This window comes from Mobula hypostoma, chromosome 19, assembly GCF_963921235.1.
Source record: "Mobula hypostoma chromosome 19, sMobHyp1.1, whole genome shotgun sequence".
In the NCBI taxonomy this organism is placed as follows: domain Eukaryota; kingdom Metazoa; phylum Chordata; class Chondrichthyes; order Myliobatiformes; family Myliobatidae; genus Mobula; species Mobula hypostoma.
Window position 1 is genome coordinate 51,757,824 of NC_086115.1, and position 17,888 is coordinate 51,775,711.

The following is a 17,888-nucleotide window of genomic DNA, read 5'->3' on the forward strand; positions in this document are numbered from 1 at the left end:
AGGCAGCTGTATCCTACAGAGAGAATTCCCTGAGCCTCCCATTCAACAGATCACCACCTGTTTTCAATCCCTCCAATAGTGAGGTTAGGCATGTCTGTTTACTTATGTGGGTCCAGCCCAAGCCCCTTTCAGCATATTTCCTCCTGAACCAGCTGCTAGTTTGGACCTGTCTGGTGTTCCAGCTAAATATGCTGACCTTCTTGAAGACTTCAGTAAGAAGAAGGCTGCCTTCCTGCCTTCACACTGACCCTGCAACAGTGCCATTGACCTCTTACTTAATACTAGTCCTCCTCAGGGCTGGCTCTTTCAACCTGAAACAGTGGCCATGGAAGAATACATCAAGGAGTCATTGGCCTTGGGAATTATCTGTCCATCCACCTCAACAGCAGAGCTTCTACTTTTGTGGGCAAGGATGACAAGCTCCATGCCCCTCAGTTGTTATTGGTCCTTCAACATCATGGTGAAGAACCGCTACTCTCTTCCCCTGTTTGCCTCTGCATATTCTCTAAAATAGATCAGAGCAATGCCTACAACCTAGTTCACATTCGAGGAGGAGACAAGTTGAAGACGCCATTCAGTACCCCCACTGGCCACTATGAGTACCTCATGATGCAATTTGGTCTGGCTGTTTTTCAGGCCCTAGTCAATGATGTGTTCCAGGAGACGTTGAATCAATTTGTTTTTGTGTATTTGGATGTCTTTATCTATTCCTGCTCTCACGAAGAACATAACCCTTATGTCAGGAGGTTTCTCAGAAAGGTCCTCGAGAACAACCTTTATGCCAAGCCAGAGAAATGTGAGTTCCACAAAAAGCAGGTGTCATTCTTGGACTACATCTTCACCCCTTCCAATGATCAAGTGGACCCATGTCAAGTTCAAGTGGTCATGGCTGGCAAAAGATGTGTAGATCCATCTACAGTTAAACAGGTGAGATGCTTCATAGGGTTTGCAAACTTTTATCACTGCTTTATCAGAAACTTCAGTTCCATTGTGGCCCCCATAAATGCATTCACCAAGAAGACCTCTGCAGGATTCCAATGGACAAGTGAAGCAGACTAAGCACTCTTAGAGCTACACCGACATTTCACCACTACCCTAGTAATGCAACATTCCGATTCATTCCATCCATTCATTGCTGCGCTTGGTGCACCTGATGTTGGTACTGGTGTTGAACTCTCCCCGCGCTCTTCTGAAGATATTCAGCTACACTCCTATACGATTTTTCTTCCATCTCTTGACTCCTGCAAAGTGTAACTATGATGTCAGGTACAAAGAATTTCTGGTTGTTAAGAAGGACCTGGTAACACCTTATATTCCATCTGGGTAGCCTCCAAACTGATGGCATGAACATCGACTTCTCTAACTTCCACTAATGCCCCACCTCCCCCTTGTACCCCATCTGTTACTTACTTTTATACACATATTCTTTCTCTCACTCTCCTTTTTCTCCCTCTGTCCCTCTGAATATACCTCTTGCTCATCCTCTGGGTTCCCCCCCCCTTGTCTTTCTTCCCGGACCTCCTGTCCCATGATCCTCTCGTATCCCTTTTGCCAATCACCTGTCCAGCTCTTGGCTCCATCCCTCCCCCTTCTGTCTTCTCCTATCATTTTGGATCTCCCCCTCCCCCTCCAACTTTCAAATCCCTTACTCACTCTTCCTTCAGTTAGTCCTGATGAAGGGTCTCGGCCTGAAACGTCGACTGTTCCTCTTCCTAGAGATGCTGCCTGGCCTGCTGCGTTCACCAGCAACTTTGATGTGTGTTGCCTGGCAGGTTGATTGGCTCCACTGACAGATGAAGCCTCTTGAGCCAGGGAAAAAAGACTGGCTGGTATCTGGAGAACCTCCAGTGAGAGGAGAGCCACATATTGGCTCCATGCTACGAGAGACCATTCATACTGGAAAAGATTATCAACATAGCCTCCAATAGTCTGCACTACCATCATCCATGAAGTAGTATTCCATGTTTCCCAGCTCAAGACAGTGACTACCTTCCCCCTGGTTCCAGTCACCACCAGCCCCCACACGCAATTGGTGAACGGGACCCTGATTTATTCTGTGCGGTGCATCCTGGCATCCTGCTGGGTGTGGGACAGTATCCAGTACCTAATTGAATGGGAGGGTTATGGCCGAGGTGAATGTTCTTAGGCTCCAACCCAAAATATCCTGGACAGTCTCTCATCCAGGACTTCCAGCGGCACACTCCTCCAGCCCTCTGGCACATCAGAAGTAGCACCTGCGGAAGGGGGGCCCTGTCACAACCAAGAACACTGACATGGAGTCTGGGCAGCCAGGCAGCTGGAAGAAGATGGCAATCACATGCATGAGAATGCACACATTGCAGCCAATTTGGCTTTCGTTAAAGTTGTATTTAACTCCCGTCCTTTTCCTTCAGTCATGTCAGGTCTCGATTGAAGCATCATGATAATTACACTCCCTTATTACCTTGGTACAATTCCAAGAAAGAGGATTTAAAGGGGTGGCGTTAATTTAGTTCTAGGTTTCGAGCTGTAGTGATACATTTAGTTGTTGGTTAGCGGCCCAGTTGGTCTAGTGTTTATTATTAATCTTTGTTCTGTACTGTTCTTACTTAAGCTCAGTGATCTGTTCATTCTGTGTCTGTGTCTCTCCCTCTGCACTTGGGCTCAGGTTCACTGTTTGGGCATTCATCATCATCATCAGGTGCCATGCCCAGTTTGAGCTTTGTCTGCCATGCAAGTGGATCAATTCATTGGTATTCATTTCTAGTTCTCTGGCTGCTGTCTCCATCATCATTTGTCTTTGTCTTCCTCTTGCTTTCTTCCCTTCAATCTTCCCCATAATTACCGTGCATTCTAACTCTTCTTTCCTAATCACACGTCCAATGAAGTTACATTGCCATTTCTCTCTCATACATTATTTCTCTTTTTGTGTTTCCTCTGTTCATGACATCCTCGTTAGATATTTGTTTCGTCCATGATATTCTTTGCATTCTCCTCAAAAACCACATCTCTGCTGCTTCAATTTGTTTCCTCATGTTACTAGATATTGTCCAACATTCTGATCCATATAACATAACTGGATAAATGTAATATTTTCAGTACTCTGAGGTGGGTTCTCATGCCTAGTTTAGTGTTAGTCAGTATACTCTTCATACTCATAAAGGTGTCTTTTGCCATCCCTATTCTTCTTTTGATGTCCATGTTGCACCTGCTGTCTGATGTCACCCAGCTTCCTAAGTAGCAAAAGTTCTGTACTCGTTTTATGTCTTCCTGATTTATTTTCAGCCTGCAGATAGGATTGTCCTTCTTTTTAGATATCACCATGCATTCCGTCTTTTTGCAATTGATAGGTATACCCATTTTTGTACTTTCTTCAACAACTATATCAATTAAATTTTGTAGTTCTTCCTCCGTACTTGCAGTTAGCACAATGTCATCCATATATCTGAAATTATTGATGTTTTCACTGCCAACTTTGATTTCCAAGATGTCTCTTATTTTTTGTAATATTGTTTCACTGTACACATTAAACAAAACAGGGGAGAAAACACACCCTTGTCTAACGCCTCTCTTGATTTTCGTAAACTGACTCACTTCTCCATTTATTCTTACAGCAGCAGTTTGCTCCCAGTACAAATTTCTGATTAGGCGGAGGTCTTTCAAATCTAGATCTAGAGTTTCCTGTAACAGGTACTACTGTTCCGGGTCAGAGTGGCCCTGGGAGCAATGAATGACTAAGGGGTAACTCCACTTTCCCCAAAGCTCTGAAAGTCTCCAAACAGAGCCTCATCACCGGTTGCAGTTTAGAGTCATACCCAAGACATGTTCGGCCATCAAAGGCAGCAACTAGCAGCAGATCTTTTTGGTGCTTTGGGTAGTGGCCATTCGGAGAGATCAGAAGCTTGTGAGGACATAATTCACTCAGGCTCACTGATTGAGTATCTTGATACGGAGCCTTGACACAAAGAGACGGAGTTTCATAGGCAAACCTTGAAACTGGAGCAAAACTTAGAACACACGGTCCTAAGTGGCCGGGAAACATTAATTACCACACAGGCAAAACCAATGATATGGTGACTAGTGGTTGTAACGCCTGGGTTCTTATGCTGCAGGTCTTGATGGAAACCAGGCGTGCCATCATCAAAGAGAATTAGAAGCAAATGGGAAATTAATGGTCGGAACCATGGCACAATCAAAGGAGATTAGGAGAAAGATAGGGAATTAATGATCGAGACCGTGACAATACTTCCCCGCCCCCACGGGGGTCTCCAGGCGAACCACCAGCCTTGTCTGGATTGTCTCACTGGAAATCACGGAGGAGGGAAGGATCCAGGATGAAGGAACGGGGAATCCAGGAGCGTTCCTCCAGGCTGTATCCCTCCCAATCAACCAGATACTGGAGGCCCCTGCCTCGGTGGCACACATCCAGTATTCGCCAGACGGTGTACTCTGGGTGGTCGTCAATGATCCGGGTGGGTGGAGGGTATTCAGCAGGAGGGCACAAAGGGCTGACAGATACAGGTTTCAATTGGGAGACGTGGAACGTGGGATGAATGTGCATGGATCCGGGCAGTTTGAGTCCCTCTGAATATACCTCTTGCCCATCCTCTGGGTTCCCCCCCCCTTGTCTTTCTTCCCGGACCTCCTGTCCCATGATCCTCTCGTATCCCCTTTTGCCTATCATCTGTCCAGCTCTTGGCTCTATCCCTCCCCCTCCTGTCTTCTCCTATCATTTTGGATCTCCCCTTTCCCCTCCAACTTTCAAATCCCTTACTCACTCTTCCTTCAGTTAGTCCTGACGAAGGGTCTCGGCCTGAAACGTCGACTGCACCTCTTCCTACAGATGCTGCTTGGCCTGCTGCGTTCACCAGCAACTTTGATGTGTGTTGCTTGAATTTCCAGCATCTGCAGAATTCCTGTTGTTTGCCTTTGTAAGACATGTTCACATTGGCTCTGTCCATTACACAGTTACCTCAGAAATGCATTAATCCAAATTTGGGCTCCTATTTACTTCCCCAAATGCTGCTCCAACTAATCTTTATGAGGATATAGCTATTGCTAAGCTCACCGTCACCCCAAGCTGACTGGGTTCAAGAAACACAGGCTCTAGGGTTGCAAAGGACTGATTCTGACCAAGAGCTGCATTGTTTTGTAGACCTTGAACCTCCCTCCTATCCCTCCGTTGACCTCTGATTGGAAAACAATTATCTGAGAGCCCAAGCAAATGATACATCAGTGGGCCAGTCATAAGGAGGTTACTCCACACAAGGAGGAAGCACTACAGCAAAGCCCAAGTTGGTGGAATTAAATGTGGGACTGGGGAATGAATATAGACATTCACCTGTGGATCAGCATCATATCACATTTGATTGTTGTGCTCTGTTCCATTACACTAATACTAAAATATGTGATCCTTTATATGTTCAGACAACAGCTGAAAAGAATAAACATTATCTCTGTCAAAATGTTTAAATTAGAAATTTCTTCTCCCTTTGAAATGATACTACCACACTGCTCAATGGCATGACCATGTGAGTTTGGTAAGCTGACAACTCCAAAGGGTGAAGTGCAAAGGAGGAATTAAAAATACACCCTTTAACTTAAAATAGAGTTGTCTAGTCACAGTCCTCATAGTGAGGAAGCACGTTGGTCAGGAAGACAAGTAAAACATCATGTCTTGATTCCAGTGAAGCCTTGAATCATGCAGATGTAAAATATAAAGGAAGGTGATCTGATAACTGGCTTTCAGAAGCAAACTAGATCAGTTCAGGTGGTGATGTAAAGATTTACCTATTCATCTATCATTAAGAAAAATGGCCAGCTTTAGTGTTATAGCTGACTGGTATGTGTAGATTAGGAAAGAAATGGGGGCTTTTTTAATTAACTAGGTAGGAGTAGAGAACAAGCTGAATGAATTTCTCCTCAAACCAGAAACACAATCAATCCCAAGGACTTCGAAGGTTCTCCAGGCCAGCCATCATATAGCTGAATTCCTCAATGAGCAGAAGGGTGTGAGAAGTGTTATCATATCTATTATTTTATACAGTATTTTAGACTTACTAGTATTTCATTTACTCATAATAGTTGATATTTTGGACCAAGACCCTAATCCAAATGAAGGGTCTCAGTCAGAAATATTGACTCCTTATTCCTTTCCATTCAGTCTGCATGACCTGCTGAGTTCTTCCAGTATTTTATGTGTTACTCTGGATTTCTAGCATCTGCAGAATTTCTTGGGTTTATAATCTATATATTGGCTCTCCTCCTGGCTTGCCTCTGTTTTGCAGGCATCAGTGTAGGAATGGGTCCAACATTTTTGCCAGTTTCACATAGATGTCGGACTGATGAACAGTTGACAGGCACTGAGATTGCATGGACCTGAACCAGATTGCATGCATCTGTCAGAGGCCTCTCTGCACTCAGACCATCATTTCTTCTCTCTCCTTCTCTCGATGGTGGGGTCAATTCTCGAGTTGGAGAAACTCAGAACAAAAGCTACACGGCAGACTGTAACATTGTAATAGTGACCGTTTGTTTTGTTGGTCTCCCCTCTCGCTGTGGAAAAGGTGACAGTTCTCTGAGTGAGTGAGAGAGCCTGTGGCATGTCAAATTGTAGCATGAACAATAGTTTTTGTTGGACTGCAATCATGTTCTCTCTTTAGGGGCTTTGTTATTGCTTGTTTAGTGGGCAGTGGGTGCTGAGGCTTCCTGCTGAAGTAAGTGGGGGTGAGGAAGGGGGAGGGTTGATGCTTTGCTGCTGTTTATGCGTGAGCAGAGGAGGAGGTTCAAATACTTTTCACAAGATCACAAGACAAAGGAGCAGAAGTAGGCCATTTGGCCCATTGAGTCTGCTCCGCAGCTCCCCCATGAGCTAAACTATTCACCCATCTAGTTCCAATTTCTGGCTTTTTCCCCATATCCCTTGATACCCTGACTAATTAGATACCTGTCAATCTCCTCCTTAAATACCCTCAATGATCGGGCCTCCACAGCCGTATGTGGCAACGAATTCCACAAATCCACAACACTCTGGCTAAAAAAATTTCTCCTCATCTCTGTTCTAACTGGGTACCCTCTAATTCTAAAACTATGGCCTCTTGTCCTGGACTCACCCACCAAGGGAAACAACCTTTCCACATCTACTCTGTCCAACCCTTTCAACATTTGAAATGTTTCTATGAGATCCCCTCTCATTCTTCTATACTCTAATGAATACAATCCAAGAGCCGATAAACGCTCCTCATATGTTAGCCCCTGCATTCCAGGAATCATCCTCGTAAATCTTCTCTGAACTCTCTCCAACATCAGTACATCTTTTCTAAGATAGGGGGCCCAAAACTGCACACAGTATTCCAAATGAGGTTCCACTAATGCCCCATAGAGCCTCATCAACACCTCCTTACTCTTATACACTATCCCTCTTGAAATGAATGCCAACATAGCATTCGCTTTCCTTACCGCCAATCCAACTTGGTGGTTAACCTTCAGGGTATCCTGCACGAGGACCCCCAAGTCCCTTTGCACTTCCGATTTTTGAATTTTCTCCCCATCTAAATAATAATCTGCCCAATTATTTCTTCTTCTGAAATGTACAACCGTACATTTATCAACGTTGTATCTCATCTGCCATTTCTTTGCCCACTCTCCTAAACTAACTAAGTCTCTCTGCAACCTTTCCGTTTCTTCAACATTTCCTGCTCCTCCACCTATCTTGGTGTCATCCGCAAATTTAGCCACAAAACCTTTTAATCCATAATCCAAATCATCGATATACATCGTAAAAAGAAGTGGCCCCAACACCGACCCCTGCAGAACACCACTAGTAACTGGCAACCAATCAGAATAGGATCCCTTTATTCCCACCCTTTGCTTTCTGCTTATCAGCTAATGCTCCGCCCATTTCAATATCTTTCCTACAATTCCGTGGGCTCTCATCTTATTAAGAGCCTCATATGTTATTTTCTGTTATTCATTCTTAGAGGTTTTCTTCTGTTTTGTGGATGTCTGCAAGGAATAAAAATTTCAGATTGTATACTGTATACATTCTCTGATATTAAATGGTACCATTGAGCTATTGAATCATTGAACAAAAACAGGGGAGGAAGACAAAAAAAATCACCTCTTAATTATTATCAGCGATCTCCAGAGACCAGTAGTCATGGTTCTAATTTCTAGCTCACAATCCTCTGGATGCACCAAGCTCACTAGGTTCTGAGATTCTAAATGAATATCACAAGTGGGGAATTGGGAATGAAAGCAGCAGTACCCAATGAATGTAAAGCAATGTTGATGGATGCCAAGAATCCAAAACAAATTGTCGGAAAGTTAGATTTCAAAAATATTTCAAAGTACATTTATGATCAAACTATGTACAGTTCATCTTCTTGCAGACAGCCACAAAACAAAGAAACACCATAGCACCTGTTTAAAGAAAACCACAACTCAACAAGACCATCAGATGTGCGAGAAAAAGAACAAACAGCAAAAGGTGAACAAATAACACACAAAACATTAAACATCAAACCATACAGTCCCCAAAAGTGAGTCCACAGTTACAAGCACTGAGGGGAGTAAAGCCAGTCCAGGAGCTTATAACCACGGCCACAGCCACCAAGTCAGTTCAGTGCTGTGTTGATGGCTTCAGACCACAGCAACGGATCCAGTCCCGCGCTGAAGTGCTTCGATTAACTTGCGCAAATAGTGAAGCAAGTTGAGCAGTGACAACATCAAACATCAAACCACAGTCAAAAGTGAGTCCACAACCATAAGCCACGAGGCGTCGAGGCGATTGAACCCTGCAGGGTGAAACCTGAGACTCCTGCACCTTCCACTGGAAGCAGTGAGAGGGAGACCAGTCCAATGCATGCAGAAGGCACTGAACAGCTGTTCATTTTCCACTCTTGTCCCAGTCAATTTTAATCATGCTCAACACTTTAATATCGGCATGGAGTAATAGATTCCACCACAGGTTTGTATTCCGTCACTAGGAATCGACACAGCGTACAACCCCAGTAATGGCCACAGACGTATTCTATGCTGAAACCTCTCCCCACCCGCAGAAGATCGCAGAGATGCCCGATCATTCACTCAGCCCAAAAATACATTCTTAAGGGAAATTACAGGCCGCAATCAATCACAGTTCAGAAGAAGAACCATAGCTTAATATGATCAGAATTCTTCGTTCTTGCCTTATCCATAGGCACACACAATGTAATACAAAAATTTTGCAGCACTGTTGATGAATTGGTAACTAAGTACTTTGTGTGTCTGTCTCGCTGTGTGTTTGTGTATATGGGTATAAGCACACATTTCTAGTGCTAACTAGTGACACTTATTCACAATGTGATATTAACGTTATTTAGCAGTGTTGTCGCAAATTGAATTAAATTTTGTCCATTATAATTTTTGCTCCGTACATTATAAGGTCTTTCATATGAAGCAGATCATCATGATTAACTGATAGTTTCATGATTAACTGGCTTCACAATGATTTATAATATATATTAGGATGTGCAGATACATAAATATTCATTGTATTAAAATAGCGGCTACGATCCTTTATGGTTCTACTAGCTGATATAATTAAGTTTAAAATGTGAAGTACTATTTGACTTTTACATCCAAATGTAAAACAGGCTGAAATGATCCTTTTCTGCCAAAGTACTGTATTAAGTAACAGAAAATGGAATAGAATAAAAACCTATTACAGTCTATGTATATGTAATATAATAGGTTTTAAAGCAGCAATTCATTACAGAAAAATATCAAAATGATTTGAGTCCTGATATATAGAACTGTTTATCCCCCATTTTGCAAAAATAGATACTATGAAGGACAAATTTTGAATATTCATTTCCCTTTTTTGCTGAGATACATCATCTCCAAAGTACATTGAGAACAGTCTAGCCTGCAATGTTATTTGACAGTTCACTGTCTAACTGATGATACTGACTTTTTTTGAGATATTTTATAGAAATAATTTTGGTTCTGTCTTTGTTACAAGTTCTACTTAAGCTAGTGTTTTTTACAGAGCTAGGGAAAACATTTTGAGAAATTATAGAAACTATGGATCTGATTCCACATGCCATGTGTGAGTTTAATGTTCTGTCTGTCACGTGTGGCACAGTGGTTTCATGGCCTGCATCATTCTGTGTGATTGTATACTGTAGGCACTAATTCTTTTCATTATCATTTCATACTCTGACAAAAATCCACGTCATCAACTACAACCAAAGTTCTTGGGAGATGAAGAGAATCATCAGTATATCTTCAGCTAATTCTAGGTGCATGCTAAGTATTGAATAGAAGCTGCAAGTATTCACATCTTCAGATAGAGGTCAACAAGTGTTTTAAGTGAGTTGTTAGGTTCCGAATTCAATATTGGTTTTGGCAGAAGGGTGAGTGGCAGAGATATAACAGTTCAAAGTAAATTTATTATCAAGGTACATATATACCACCAAAGCAACACACACAAAATGCTGGAGGAACTCATCAGGTAAGGCAGCATCTATGAAAGTGAATAGATGGTCAACGTTTTGGGCCGAGACCCTTCTTGAGGGCAGAGGAATGGGTTCTGAAGAAGGGTCTCAACACGAAACATCAGCTTTCTATTCATTTCCATAGATGCTGCCTGACCTTCTGACTTCCACCAGCATTTGTGTGCGTTGCTTTGGAAGTCCAGCAACTTCAGACTTTATGTCACCATATACAGCCCTGAGATTCACTTTCTTGTGGGCATACTCAATTAGTACATAATAGAATAATAACCATAATAGAATCAATGAAAGACCACACCAACTTGGGTGATTAACCAGTGAGCAAAAGACGCAACCTCTGCAAATACAAAAATAAATAAATAACAACAATAAATAAATAAATACTAAATATTGAGAACATGAGATAACAAGTTCTTGAAAGTGAGTCCATTGGTTGTGGGAACATTTCAATGATGGGCCATCTGAAGTTGAGTGAAGTTGTCCCCTTTGGTTCAAGAGCCTGATCACTGAGGGGTAATAACTATTCCTGAACCTGGTGGTGTGAGTCCTGAGGCTCCTGTACCTTCTTCCTGAAGGCAGCAGTGAGAAGAGAGCATGTCTTGAGTGGTGGGGGTCTTGGATGATGGATGCTGATTTCCTGTGACAATGTTTCATGTAGATGTGCTCAATAGTAGGAGAGCTTTACCCATGATGGACTGTTATGTGAGATTCATTCTTCAAAAGCTCTTCAATCATGGCACCTGAATGTCTTGTATATTAAAGCAAACATCAAGTCCTAATGAGTGTATTGATTTGGAGGCAATGAACGTATGAAAAGGTAATGTCATCCCCAGTTACTATTGACTATGAAGAATTACGTTCATACATTCCCATGCAGTGGAGCACCAGAGTTCTACCCTCTGCTCTAAGGGAAAATCTAATTTATATGCATTGTACAGCTGGCATCAACATTACCAACAGCCCTAGACATTCAGTGTAACATAGATGTTACAATATAGAGCATTGACTGATTACATCAGCCTGGTATGGAGGCACCAATGCACAGGATTGCAATAGACTGCAAATGATTGATAACTCAGCCAGCTCCATCACAGGTACAGCCCTCTCCACCATCAAGGATATCTTCAAGTAACCGGCATCCATCATTACTGACCCTCACCCACTTAGACATTCCCTCTTCTCATTACTACCATCAGGGAGGAGGTACAGGAGCCTGAAGATCCACATTCAACAAGTCAGGAACAGCTTCTTCAAAGTTCAAAGTTCAAGGTAAATTTATTATTAAAGTATATACTATATGTCACTATATACAAGCCTGAAAATCTTCCTCTCCATCATCAGATTTACAAACAGTCCATGAACTCATGAACACTACCTCATTCTTCCTTCTTTGCACTATTTACTTACTTTATAATTTATCGTAATTTTACATTTTTGTATAGTACAGTTGCTGCAAAAAAACTCTCTTTATATAAGACCGTGATAATAAATCTGCTTCTGATTCTGAATCTACCATTGGTAACACACAAAAAATGGCGAAGCAACTCAGCAGGTTAGACAGTATCTGTGAAAATGAATAAAAGTCAACGTTTCGAGCCAAGGCCCTTCAGGGCTGTTCAGAGATCCACCCCTTAATTTCCTTTTCTCAAGCACACAAGAGGCACTATCATTCAAGGTTACTCTCCCATAGAAAGCTGAGAATAAGCTCAGTGGTGGAGCACCATTACAGTCATTGATTCTGCCAGACCAACGTTGAGCATTAGCAATATCTGTCCATAGCTGTCCTGTTTTTGTCCAGCTTGTTTCAGTTAGAGGAAGGGAAGGTAAAAGGTAAATCTTTAAAAAAATTACTGAACATGTAATTTTCCATATTAACATTTAACCCTTCAACTAATACTATGCTCCGACAGTGGTCAACTACTTGAAGCAAAGGTAGCAATGCCGATTTCAAATGCTACTAATGGGGACACTCACCACTAAAAGGAATGCCCCCCACCTACTGCTGGAGGGTGTGAAGAAAGCAACTGAAACACAAAGAGAGATATTGAAATACATTAGAAGATTTCTTTAAGATCCAAGCAACACTTTTCTGGATATTTATTAAAGATTTCACCTGAAATTAGTAACTGCTCGATAACTCCCCTTAATGCCCACCTTGCTGAGGTCACCAAGAGAAAGGCAACATTTTCATGTTCTTCTCACCTGTCTATCCCTGGGTCTCCTCCTCCTTCCCTTTCTCCTATGGTCTACTCTCCTCTCCTATCAGACTCCTTCCACTCTAGCTCCTTACCTTTCCTACCCACTTGGCTTCACCTATCACCTTCTAGCTAGCCTTCTTCCCCTCCCTCCACCTTTTTATTCTGGTGTCTTCCCCCTTCCTTTCCAGTTCTTAAGATAGGTCTCAGCCCAAATCGTCAATTGTTTATTCATTTCCATTGATGCTACTTGACCTGCTGAGTTCATCCAGCATTTTTGTGTGGTTATTTAACTGTAGGTGATTTGTTAAGGAATAAGTTATGTGAGGGGACAGGAGGCTAAGTAGAGCTACTAGAGAGAGATACAGAAAAAGACTTTCTTCAGACAGAGCAGAGACACAACGTCACTCATCTTTTAGTCCTCCACTACTCTGAGTTTTAGATTTACATTGGAGAACTCCTCCCCAAAGCATAACTTACGCATGTAAATATAGCACTGTAAGGCATGTCCAGATAATGATAACCAGCAATTAGATGCAAGTCCAGATCTGCTAACATATTTGTCTGATTAGTACAGTATTATTTTAATGATCTTTTATTTTCTTTCTACCTACAGTATATATTATCCTTATTTTTCTTCATTGTCTATGATCGTGCTGAGACATGATATTACTTGATTGACTGCAGGAAAAATAAATATCACAAGGAAACAAAAGTGACAGCTGTTGAAAATCTTAGATGAAACAAAACCTAGTCAGCAGATCAAGCAGCATTTGTAGAAAGTGAAAGAAAGAAATGTTGATGACCTTCCATTAGAAATAGAAAATTCAGAAAGCAGGAATGTTTTCAGTTACAAAGAAGGCGACAACTGAGAACAAAAGAATCTGATAATATGGAGAGCAAGAGATAATAGATTATATAAATTGGTGTCAGCTGACAGCAAGTAAAGAATCGCACACAAAGTACTTGAGGAACTCAGCAGGTTAGGGAGCATCTATGGAACTGAATCAACCTTCTTCAGGACTGGAAAATTGAATTGACTTTATTTCTTACATCCTTCACATACATGAGGAGTAAAAATATTTACGTTACATCTCCATCTAAATGTGCAATGTGCAATCATAGTAATCTATAATAAATAGAACAGTAAATGTAATATAGAGTACACTCAAATCAGCGTGAGTTCATCAGTCTGATGGCCTGGTGGAAGAGGCTATCCCGGACCCTGTTGGCCCTGGCTTTTATGCTGTGGTACTGCTTCCCAGATGGTAGCAGCTGGAATAGATTGTGGTTGGGATGGCTTGGGTCCCCACTGATCCTTCGGGCCCTTTTTACACACCTGTCCTTGTAAATGTCCTGATTCATGGGAAGTTCACAACCACAGGTGGGCTGGGCTGTCCACACCACTCTCTGCAGAGTCCTGTGATTAAGGGAGGTACAGTTCCCATACCAGGCAGTGATGCAGCCAGTCAGGATGCTCTCAATTGTGCCCCTGTAGAAATTTCTTAGGATTTGGGGGCCCATACCAAATTTCCTCAAACGTCTGAGGTGAAAGAGGTGCTGTTGTGCCTTTTTCACCACACCACTGGTGTGCACAGACCACATGAGGTCCTTGGTGATGTGGATGCTGAGGAATTTAAAGCTGTTTACTCTCTCAATCCCAAATCCATTGATGTCAATAGGGGTTATCCCATCTCCATTCCTCCTGTAATCCTTTGCTCTTGCGACATTGGGGGAGAGGTTGTTTTCTTGACACCACTGTGTCAGAGAGATGACTTCTTCCCTGTAGGCCACCTCTTTATTGTTTGAGATAAAGTCAATCAATATAGTGCCGTCAGCAAATTTAATTAGCAGATTGGAGCTGTGGGTGGCGATACAGTCATGGGTATACAGTGAGTAAAGGAGGGGACTTAGCACGCAGTCCGGAAGGACTCCTGTATTAAGAGTCAGAGAGTTGGAGGTGAGGGAACCCACTCTTACAACCTGCTGGCAATCTGACAGGAAGTCCAGGATCCAGCTACAAAAGGCAGGGTCAAGGCCAAGGTCTCTGAGCTTCTTGTTGAGACTGGGTGGAACTATGGTGTTGAATACTGAACTGTAGCCCAAGAACAGCATTCTCACATAAGCATCCTTTATCGAACCAAAGAACACTACAGCACAGAAAACAGGCCATTTGGCCTTTCTAGTCTGTGCCAAAACTTTATTCTGCTAGTCCCATTGACCTGCACCCAGTCCATAACCCTCCAGACCTCTCCCATCCATGTATCTATCCAATTTATTCTTAAAACATAAAAGTGAGCCCGCATTTACGACGTCAGATGGCAGCTCGTTCCACACTCCCACCACTCTCTAAGTGAAGAAGTTTCCCCATATGTTCCCCCTAAACCTTTCCCTTTTCACCCTAAAGGCATATCCTCTCGTATTTATCTCTCCCAATCTAAGTGGAAAGAGCCTACTACCATTTACTCTGTCTATACCCCTCATAACTTTGTAAACCTCTATCAAATCCCCCCTCATTCTTCTTCTACACTCCAAGGAATAAAGTCCTAACCTGTTCAATCTTTCCCTGTAATTCAACTCCTGAAGACCTGGCAACATCCAAGTAAATCTTCTCTGCACTCTTTCAATCTTACTGATATTCTTCCTATAGTTAGGTGACCAGAACTGCACACAATAACGTGACTTCTTCTACAGATATGTAAAGATGTTATGTAGAGCAGTGGCTAATGCGTTGTCTGTTGATCAGTTGTGTCAGTAGGCGAATTGTAGGGGGTCCAGTTTGGGTGGTAGCAAGCTGCAGATGTAATCCTTGACCAGCCTCTCAAAACCTTTGCTTATTATTGAGGTGAGTGCAACCAGACGCCAGTCATTCAGGCGTGTTACCTTGGTCATTTTTGGTACAGGGACAATGGTGGATAACTTGAAGCAGGAGAGAACTCTACACTGGGAAAGGGAGAGATTAAAAATGTCTGTAAACATACCTGCCAGTTGTACTGCACACATCCTAAGTACTCACCCTGAGATGCCGTCCACTCGTTGGAAACATCTGCGTACCTCAGCCTCAGAGATGACCAGGTTGCAGGTTGTAGCAGTGGCTTTCCTCGGAGGCTCAAAGCTAGCAACATCGAACCGAGTATGAAAGTGATTGATCTCATCTGGGAGACAGGCTGCAATATTGGCAGCACCACAACGTTTGGCTTTGAATTCTGCGACAGTATGCAGCCCTCGCCACAAGTCACATGTGCTATTCGTTGTGAATCTTGACTCAGTCTTGTCCCTGTATCGTTGTTTTGCAGCCTTGATAGCTTTGCGCAGATCATAGCTGGTTTTCTTGAGTTCTCATTGATCGCCAATGATCTAAGCTCTATGTCGCGCAGTAAATGCTGCTCACACGTAACTATCAATCCAGGGTTTCTGGTTTCGGAAGACCCTGACAGACTTCAGGGCGGACAACATCGTTGATGCAATTCCAGATGAAGCACGTGACTCCATCAGTGAACTTGGAGACATCCTCATCATGGACGACATTCCAGTCGATGTCATTGAAGCAGTCCTACAGCATGGAGGTTGATTTGTTGGACCAACAGTGGACGGCTTTAACTATGGCCGCCTCATGTTTCAGCCTCTGCTTGTACGTCGGCAGAAACAGGATCGAAGAGTGATCTGTTTTTCCAAAAGCTGGTCGATGGAGAGCTTCATAAGCATTTGGAAGGGAGTGTAGCAGTAGTCAAGTGTGTTAACTCCCCGAGTGCTCACCTGGATGTGCTGACATAACTTCAGAGAGACTTTCGCCAACAACGCTCGATTAAGGTCACCGGCAACAATGAAGGCAGCCTCTGGGTGTGCAGTCTTCAGGGGGAATAAAGGGGGAAAAGGCCAGAATAAAAAAGTGGCAGAAGGAAAGGAGGATAGCTAGAAGGTGATAGATGAGCCATAGTGGGTAGGAAAGATTAAGGGCTGGAGAAGAAGCAATCTGATAGGAGAGGAGAGTGGGCCATAGGAAAAAGGAAAGGAGGAGGGGACCCGGGGGAGGTGATAATCAGGTGAGAAGAGGTAAGAGGCCAGAGCGAGGAATAGAAGAAGAGGGAGGGGGAGGGAAGTTTATTTTACCAGAAGGAGTAATTGATATTCAGGTTGGAGACTAGGCAGATGGAGTATAAGGTGCTGCTCCTCCACCCTGAGAGTGGCCTCATCGTGGCACAAGAGGAGGCCATGGACAAACATTTTAGAATGGGAATAAGAATCAGAATCTCAATTTTTGGAAACCAGGAAGTTCTTCTTTTGGCAGATGGAGTAGAGGTGCTCGAGGAAGTGGACCCCTATTTACTATTGGTCTCAATAATGTAGAGGAGGCTTGCTGCTGCCTGTTGATGGCAGGGGGCAGGAGGCTTTGGAGTTCTTATGTTTTTTTTCTGTCATTCATTCTTTGGGGTTTTTTCTTCTGTTTTGAGGATGTCTGCGGAGAGTAAGAGTTTCACATTATATATTGGATACATTTTCTGATATTAAATGCAAGTATTGAACTATTGAAGGGGAATGCTGGAAATAACCAGTAGATCAAGAAGCACCTGTGGAAAGAGAGAAACTGACCTACATCAGAAAAAAATACTTGGTTTGAAAAGCCACAAGAAACCTGCAGATGCTGGAAATTTGAAACAAAAACGTTGAAAGTGGGAAACATCCAGAAGATCAAGCAGCACTGGTGGAAGGAAAAACAGAGGTAATTTCCCCAAACCCCTTTCTCACCATGAAAATTCACTAATCTGAATGTTCAACCTTTTCCCACTGCGCAAGTTGAGCATCCAAAGCGTTATTTGTTCTTACTCTAGGGTTCTGGCACAAACTGGAAAGGCTAGTTAATTGAAATTGCCACGATTGAACCCTTCACCATTAATATCCTGGGCATTGATTGGAAATTCAACAAAACCAGTGCAAAAAAAAACGTGATTACAAGAGCAGGTCAGGTGTTGGGTATCCTGTTATGAGTGACTCCCCTCCGAACACCACAAATCCTTTCCACCATCTCTGAGGCACAACAGAAGTGTGATGAAATAATCTCTACTTCTCTGCATGAATGCAGCTTCAATACTACAGATGCCTCCAGGACTAAGCAGCCTACTTGACTGATCCCCTTTCCAATATCCTAAACACAAATTTTAGAATTCTATCAGATTTACTGTCTTCGGTGTAGGTGTAGGTGTAGGTTCGCTGTCTGTCT

The 17,888-nt window shown here is 42.8% G+C and overlaps 1 long non-coding RNA gene across 1 annotated transcript in view; it reads right to left on the minus strand.

The window, feature by feature from the left end:
* The window catches only part of LOC134359036 (uncharacterized), a 162,700-nt gene that overhangs the window by 112,434 nt on the left and 32,378 nt on the right, over positions 1-17,888 (minus strand). Inside the window, exon 2 of the long non-coding RNA XR_010021005.1 lies at positions 15,687-17,126. This is a non-coding gene — a long non-coding RNA (uncharacterized LOC134359036). The remainder of the gene's footprint in view (positions 1-15,686; positions 17,127-17,888) is intronic.